Below are 9104 nucleotides of genomic sequence, written 5' to 3' on the forward strand. Positions count from 1 at the left end.
CCTCTCTGGTACTAAGGCCACAGCCATTGTCGCACCCACCTACAGGACTTTTAGATTTGGGCCTTGTGGGGCCATGCCTGCTGCACCAGGGCTGCCAGGGGACAGGCACTTGCTTCCTCTGTCCCAGGGCCTGCAGACTCTCTTCCCTTTCCCTGCCTGAGGGACCTCCCTGCTGAACTTGGTTTCCCTGAATGCTCCCTCTCCCCTCCACTTGGGGACAGTCAGAATGTGAGTGTCCTATGAGCTCAGGCTTTCTCAAAAGACAGGAAGAGACTTTGTCTTCCACCAGCTGTCCTATCCATATCTCCAAGGCCCTAAAAAGGTGAGCAGCTGGCTGGCTACCTGCTCAGAATGGGCTGGACAGAAAACATCCCTGTCCCTAAAATTATCAGCTACAAACATACAACAAAAGCAACATAGCAACTCCTGCTCTGTCATATGCCAATTGTGGGTCCTGTGCAAGTGTCTATCTCTCTATCATGCAAATTCTTGTCTCCAGGACTGATAAACTCAAACTTGATATGGAATAAATATCAGTGCTACTCTGGCCTCAGAAATACAAGATGACTCCTCAACTCTTATCTGGAATTGTAGAACTTAGGGTAGAAAAGAGATGGTGACCCAGAAATCAAGGTGGAGGGTGAGCCCTTCTATGCCCACAGGGAAGGGAGGGACTGGAGAGTCAAGCCTTGTGGACCCTGGGTCCATCTGCCTCCCAGGCACTTCTAGGTTTCCCGTGGGTATCTAAATGCAACATATCCCTATCTGCCCTCTTCATCCTTGCCACAAACCTGCTCCTCCCTTCAGGCCTTCTGAAGGGCACCATTACCTACCCACTTTCCCCCTAGTCCTTGCCCAGCTAACCCATACGGTCCCCAAGACCAGGCAGTCCTCCCTCTGAAATATGTCCTGTGTTCATTCTTCCCACCCCACTCTAGCCCAGACCACCAGCATCTTTCTTGCTGACTCTGCAGCAGCCTTCTCTTTGTCTCCCTAACATCAGCCTGCCTGATTCCAGTCCATTCTCCTCCTAGCTGCCAGGCTTATCATTCTTTCTCTTTATTTGTTAAAGTGGGTGGTAGTCTGAATAACGGCTTCCCAAAGATGTCCATATCCTAATTTCTGGAACCTATGAATATGTTACCTCACATGGCAAAGTGTACTTTGCAGATATGATAAGGATCTTGAGATGGGAGAGATTATCCTAGATTATCCAGGTGAGCTCAGTATAATCACAAGGGCCCTTATAAGAGAGAGTCATGTGAGGGTCAGAGTGGGAGGAGATGTGATGATGAAAGCAGAGGTCAGAGAGATTTGAAAACAGTATACTTCTGGCTTTGAAGATAGAGGAAGAAGCCATGAGCCAACGAATACAGGTGTCCTCTGGAATCTGGAAAAGGCAAGGGAACAGATCCTCCCTTAGAGCCTCCAGAAGGAACCAGTCAGCTGACCCCTTGACATTAGCCCAGTGAGACCCATTTCAAACTTCTGACCTCCAGAAATGTAAGATAATAAATTCATGTTGTTTTAAGCCACTGAATTTGTGGCACTTTGTTGTATCAGCAATAGGAAACTAACACAGTGGGTTTCAAATAGGGTTAAGTATATACATGCATTTATCCAATTAAAGCTATTTCATTTGAAACAAAACTGACTGCCCAGATTCCCTGGATGTCTCTCTGAGTGACTTCAGGCCAAGCTCTCTGAAAAGAAGACTCCCTCTGGCCAAATTTGCTTCTTAAAGGCACAGGCAATTTGATGGTGTTCTGAGTCTGTCAGCCTGGTGTGGTAACCAATCCAGAACCTGACACGGCCCAGGGCATCACCTACTGAGGAAGGCCACACATTGCTAACACCACCTCATCAGTCTTCTGTTTAAGATACTTCCAGGGCTTCCTTTTGCCTTTAGGATCAATTGAAATGCCAAAGTGTGGCTTGAAAGCCCAGCTCAGCGAGCTCCTGTCCACCTCCTCATCCCTGTCCCCTGATTGGTGCCATTCCTGGAACCCAAGTCTTTCGCTCCCACCCCAGGCTCTTTCCCACAGGGTTCCCTTTACTTCGAGTGTAGTTTCAGCTCCTACTGCCCCCTCTGGCCAGTTTCTATGAAAACATGAGACACATTTTTCTGGGACGGAAGTCATCTCTTAGGGCAGGACTTGTTCCTGCCCAGAGCAGCTGCCCCTGACCAGCAAGGCAGGTCTGCCCAGGGTGAACAGCCCAGACTGTAGGGACAAAAAAACCCAACTGTGGTTTAAAGAACTTGTGCACATGTGTGTGACAAGGTTCCAAGCTAGCTTACCTGACTCCTAGAATTGCCAGAAGAGACTCCCAGGAAGCTCCTCCCACCCTGGGCTGGATCCAGCAGCCCATTCTTAATTACAGCCAATGTATGCCCAGGCTTCCTGGGACTTGTCACTTGTCCCAGGGCATGTCGATGGTTACCTGTTTCAATCCCAGCTCTGCCAGTCGCCAGCTGGGCAAATTCCTTAACCTCTCTAAATCTCAGTTTGCTCCTATGTGAAACAGGGATAACAATAGCTACTGCATAGAGTCACGATGAGGCCTAAAAATGTGGTCCTGCGTGTGAAGCACACAGAATGTTCCATTGGTAGTGGACATTGATACGTATAATCTAGACCCTACTTGTCTTTCAATCAGGAAATGATCCTCTCCATTTCATTAACAAATGGAGTTAAATTTTAATTATCAAATTCACCTGGTGGGATATGGTTAGCCACAGCTCTTGCTCTCTGGGTCCATTTTGTCTGGGTCCCAGTACACTTTCCAGTGGGCCTTGGATGAGTCAGCCCATCCAATTGGCTTGTCCCCATGGCCACCAGCATCTCTTGCCCTGGCAAACATAGCACCCTCACGACTGGTCTTTCGCTTCCACTGCGGGCTCCCCATCCCCATCAGTCCGTTCTCCTCACAGCTTGTGGCTGTCTTTAAAAAAAACAAAGAAGGAAAGAAAAGAAGGCAAACTGATTATTTTACTTCTTGCTACAACTCTCAGTGACTCTCCCTGCTCCCCAGGGAGCAGTATTTCGATATACCATGAAATTAGAATCAAAACCTCCCTTGCCCCCTGGCTCCAGCTGACCTCTGCAGCCTCCTGACCTCCCTTTCCCTGAAGGACCAGACTCCCTCTTATACTAGGGGCCTTTGCATGTGATGCGTTTGATACCTGGAACATCACTTCCTCCAGGAGAACTTTCTCTGACCCTCAGAATAGAAGAGGTCACAAGACTCTGCTGTCTAGTTCCTTCTGTCAGTAGTGGCTCCTTGACTGCATAGTGATCTGATTAGGGGCTGTGCTCCAGCCAGACGCAGAGACCACAAGGGGAGGAATATTTATCTAACTCACCATGGCTTCCCTAAGCATGGAGCCTGGAACACAGTAAGCACTCAGTAGATGTTTGTTGAATGAACGAAGGAGGGAACAAACAAATGAAAGGATAGAGCTACTTATAGGAATTCTTTTGTGAAGCCTTTTGTAAGGTAAATAATACTTGTTGAATTATTTTTGGTGTAAAAATTGACTTTCCTATATTATCGTCCCTTCATCATAGTAAATCTATTATTTCCATGTCCCTTGTAAAGATTTTTTTTATTTGTTACATTCAAGACGTTTTCCTCCCATTAATTTTTCCTTGTTAAGTTGTTTTTGTGACCATTTTATGCTTTAAGAAAGAAGTGCCATTTGGTATTTACAATATTCTCTCAGCTTCCTTGGTGAGAAGACTCTGGCAGCTTTCTCACTGTTGACTCTGACCAGTGCAGCTTGGAACACGATGTCATCCCTCCAAGAACTCTCTCAGACCTAGATAAAACTTATTCTGTGTCTCCAGTTAGGAACAAGGTGTTTGGAAACAGCACCTTATGCAACAGAGATGATGCAGGGCTATCCCTCGGAGGCAAATGAAATAAAGATCACGGGTGTGTGGAGAATGTATTCACGGTGTCCTAGGAACCAAAGATTTTAAAGCTTCTCTGCCAGTAATTCAGTTTTTATTTTATGTTTCTTGGAAAATGGAAGGCCTGTATTTGCCACGTGTGTTATCTCAGATGCAGAAAGGGGAAAAAAATAAAAGGTACCCTGTGCTGATAAGGATTTCCATGGCAGCCCGGTCAAAGTTGCCCTCTTTGCAACTGGCTTCCACCTGGCCCTGCACATGCTCCCCTGGGAGGGGTTTCTCTATTCAGCATGATATCTGTCTTTTTGTTTCCTCATTTCTATGGGGAATGGTACATGCATACAAAGTCATTGACTATTCTTACTTTATTTCAGAAATGTGCAGGGCTGAGGCACCTGAATTTTTCCTCAAATACTTTAAAGCAAACTATGTGGCAGAACCCCTCATGCCTGCTCCCAGAGGAATTTCCTTTGAGTGTTCATATCTCGAAAGCTTATGTAACCTGACACAATTATCTAAAAAGCCTTGGAATCCGAAAGAACAGAGATATGAGCTAGGAATGAAGGTTGGAGCTGGGAAAGAAGTGTTCTCCCAGCCTGGGTACTGGGTCATACTTCACTATGACAATGCACAATTCAACTTCCAAAGAAAAATGTTAACCCCTGGCACTGTGACCAGTGTGTACCCTTGCTTATCGCTCTGAACAAGGAATCTCTTGATGAGGTGCTCGAGGGGCATTACAAAGCCTTAGACCTGGCTGGCGGTTAAAAATATTTCTATAACCATCTTGAGCAACTGGTCTTCCCAGGATGAAAGCAAGAGTGGCTTGGGCCCCTTCTAGAAGATAACCCTCTCCACTGACTCAAAGATCAACCCATCCTGAGAGTTGGGGTCTCGTGCCAGTAGTTAGCGCTGCAAAGGAGGTGTGGATTGGGCTCTGAAATCCATATTTTCACCAAGTGATTGGTCCAGGTGATTTTGACTCAAGCCCAGCTCAATTCCCAACTCAGGGGAGAGGGAAGGAGATGAGGACAGAAACTGTAAGTGCAGACCGAAAATCGGGACTCCACAGGGAGATGACCCTGCCCTGTGCCCAAAAGCCCTTGCGCCAAGAAGCTTCTTTCTCCTCTCTTTGTTTTCACTTTTAGAAATCCCAGCCCCACTTGCTATTTGCATACCAGCGGCGAGGGACCTCCAAGGAGAATAGGCACCACTCATAGGTGGTTGGCTTTTCAAGGAATTTGCTGGAGAAAATTGGAGGCAGGGCAGTGAACAAAACCCCCTCCATCTGGTTTCAGTTTATTTGAAAAAACAACACACACAGGCCTCCCCACCAGCAATCAGAAAACAGCCACAGCTCCCCAAGGAGGGTATTAGCCACAAGGGGTGGGATTGAATTATGTATATGCAAATAAATTAAACCAGCCAGCCAACAGCAACTAATTTTTGTATCTTTTGCAGTTGTTCTGCCAAGAAAAGGCCTGAATCAGGGTGATGGAAGTTGTAAGGAAGCAAGTTTTGGAATTAGTTTTAACAACTTGCCTTAATTCTACCATTGGGAGACATGTTTCTAATCCAGAAGCAAATTTTGTTTTATTTTATTTTATTTTTTAAAATGTTTTGGAGCAGAAAAAGTTTTAACGCAGGGCCAAGCAAGAAAAATGGGTGGCTCATGCTCAAAACCCCTAAACTCCCAGAAGCAAATTTTCAAAGGTTGATAGTCTTTCACCTGGCGGTTGCCCACTGAAAAATGCCAACCTCCTAGGCTGAAGGCCAGGGGGCAGTGCTGCCTGATGGTTGGGAGCAGAGTGTCTGGACGGCTGAGTGACCTAGGGCATGTCACTGAGTCTCTCTGAGTCTGTTTTCTAATGTATAGAATGGTAGTACCTGCATCATAGGGATAATGTGAGGATAGTAAATAAAATTAAGCATGAGGAAGGCAAACACAAGGACTGGCACACAGCTAGCACATAGTAAATGTGGTAGAGGATTATGAATAACTCAGAGCCTCACTGCAGGACCCAAGAAGACCAGTTTCACCTGGAGTTAACCAAGCTGTCCCAGCAAGTGTTCTCAGCTGGGGCTTGCCTTTCCCCTGGGGCTGGTCCACAAAACCCTTTAGAGCAAATTCTCTTAGTGTTTTCCAAACTCGAGGGCCCTGATCCCCAAATACCTGCCTTCAATCCTGGAAGCAAAAGAAAAGAAGTTCAGAGAAGGGGGCTGGACACGGTTTGAAAATGCAAGTGATACTCCTGGCTTCCTGCATTTCCCCAACCCTTCTCCCCAGTAAGCAAAGGGCCTGACTTCCAGGTGCACAGCCTAGAGGAGAGGGATGGGGGACTCAGTTCATGCCTGGTGAGTTGGCAGTCTCCCAGGCTCTTGTGCCACGTGAGTGACATGCTGGGGACCATGGGCACCCAGCTACCTCTGGGCTCAGCCCTCACATGTCCACAAGCACTTCTGGCTGTTTATCCAAAACAGACCTTTGCTTCTGTCCCTCGTAGGGATGCACCAACAGGACTCCCAGCCTCCCCTCTTTCCTTGTCCCCAAACCCATTTCCTGGCCAACTGAGACAGGGGCCTTATTTGCTCAAGACTATTCCCAGCTCTCCTTTGCCCTCAGAATGAAGTCTAAGAGGGCACATGTGGCAAACTTAGCTCTGCATTAACAGAGCCAGACTTCGGGCTCTGGTACACTTGATTTTGAATCTTGGGGCTGGTCCAAGATTCAAACTTAAGTGAACCTGAGTTTGAGACCTTGAACCATTTTCCTAGCCTTCAGAAGCCTCAGTTTCCTTGAATGTAAAATAGTAATGATGATACCCACTACAAAGGGCTATTGTGAGGCTTCTGCACCCCAGCCCAGGGCTTGGGGCAGAGCAAGAGGTTTGGAGGCCAGTGCATGGAATGAAGATTGAGGATGAGGTAGGAGGGGTCGGCTGCCAGAACTAGGGAAGATGATGAGACCAGTTTTGGACATGCTGAGTGTAAGGGGCCTATGGATGTCCACGGGAGGCATCTGGGGGCAGCTGGACATGTGGGCCTGGAGTTAAGAGCAAGGCCTTGGCTGGAAAGAAGCATGGGAGTCGCCAATATGTGAGTAGGAAGATGAACTCATGGTGGGGGAGGGACTGAGCATGAGGCTTCCACAGCCAGAGGTTCACCCACAGGGAAGAGAAGCTTGTGAAGGAGGCTGAGAGGGAGAGCCAGAGAGGTAGGAGGAAACCCAGCAGCAGTGGCTTTGCAGGTGCCAAAGGGAGAAAGGGCCTGGGGTTCCGAGGAGTTAACTGAAAGCAGAGGTGTATCCATGGTACGTGAGGACTAGGATGTCATCATTGGCGACCCTTGGCATGGTCAGGAGCGGGAGCTGACTCAGAGCTAGAGTGGGGAGCGGAGAGGGGAGATGGTGACTATAGACAGTTTTCGAGAAACACGGCTGAGAATGGTGGCGGGGAGCATGAGAACAATGCTTGGGGAAAGAGATATAGGATTGAGTGAGAGAAGTTCTTTATTACGATTACCAGAGGGAGAGGCCAGAGCGAGCCAGCGTGCATGCTGCTGGGAGGGAGCCAGTGGTTAGTTATGACAGCCACGGTGCGCAGCACAGGGCCCGGCATGAAGTAGGAACTCAATAAAAGTTTGCTCCCTGTGAGGACGGGGAGGGGTGGGGTCTGGAACTCGGGTGGAAAGATTGGCCATTGGCAGGAAGAGGCTCCCCTCTGCCATTGTGCCAGGAGGGAGGAGTGATGGGGTGTCAGGGGGTAAGCAGAATACAAGGCAGGGCCTCCTTGGGACTCTGCTGCCTCCGAACCTGAAGATGAGCTCGTGGTGGGGAAGGGACTGAGCGTGAGGCTTCCACAGCCTGACCACAGAGGAAGGAAGAAGAGGTGATAAGTGAGTGCTTGGCTGCAGAAACCTGGTGTGGTCAGGGAACAGAACATGAGCTCTCAGAGACTGCCACTTGGCACACCCCATCCTGGATTTCTGTTCCTACCATCCTCAGGTCCAGCAGTTGGTTACCTTCCCGGTACTCCTTTCAGAGCCATGCCCTCCCCCAAAGGCCAGTAGATGGGGCCAGTGAGCCGCCGGGCTCGGCAGGAACAGGCCGGAGCCAGCCTGCCAGGCCCTGGCCACCGCATGGCCCTCCAGAGCCTGGGGCACCGGAGGTGGGGTGGGGGGTTGGCTCACCAGGTTTCTGACTCGGGGGGTGGTGGCGAGGGGTGAGACTAAGGACGAAGGAAAACTATGGGTTGAGGGCTTAGAGGTGGGGTGGCTCAGGGGCTCTGCTCCTTCTGCTTGCCCTTCATTCCTCGGCCCCTGCCAGGCCCGGCCTTATCTGCTGGGGCTCCTGCCGTCTGCCCCCACCCCCTTCCCTTCTCTTCCCTGGAGGACCCTGCCAGCCCAGACTCTTGGTTCTGGCAGAGGCTGGTTCTCTGCCCTTGGGCAGCCACAGCCTGGCACCAGGCCTCAGACAGGGCTGGGCCAGCCCCTCCCAGTCATGACTGCCTGAACCACCTTCTTTCTACTTCCAGAATGTCTCCACCTGATGCGAGGTAAGGGGTCAGTGGCTGAGGAGGTCACAGGGGGCTGGCGCATAGATCCTGGGAAGGAGGGCTGACCGCCTGGCCTCCTGGCCGCCTGGCCTGGACGTAGGATGAATTTCTGGAGGGGCAGGTTAAATAAAAATGTGACAGATCATCCAGTCCCACGAGACCCAAACCATGCAAGGCTAATATTTCTGTCTAAGGTGGCACAGTGTCCCAGAAGCTGAACAGGCAATACCTCCAGCCCATCCTAGCCATGCTAGACTCCACAACCAAAGACAATTCCCTACATCCCCTCTCAGCAAGTCTCTCTCCCCATCGTGGGCTTCCCAATGAGTCAGGATCCTTCATGTTTCCTCCCCAGGACAGTGTAACATCTTGTTTCTCAGACTCTGTTTTCACCTTGCTTTCCCACTTCCACCTCCCTACCCTTTGACTCCTGCTCTGGCAAGCACTGGCACTACCTGTGTGGCCTTGACCTTGAAAGCTGCCTGGGACCCCTCTTCCTCTCCTCTACATCCCCTCTGCAGTCCCAAGGGGAAGCCCTTAATGGTCTGAAGCTGGAGAAATCACAGCCAGACTCTCAGTAGGACAACTAGAGCTGGGAGGGGAGGGTCCCACCAACCCAGGGTCTACAGCTCAGATC

The sequence above is a fragment of the Phocoena sinus genome, chromosome 19 (assembly GCF_008692025.1).
Source record: "Phocoena sinus isolate mPhoSin1 chromosome 19, mPhoSin1.pri, whole genome shotgun sequence".
NCBI lineage: Eukaryota > Metazoa > Chordata > Mammalia > Artiodactyla > Phocoenidae > Phocoena > Phocoena sinus.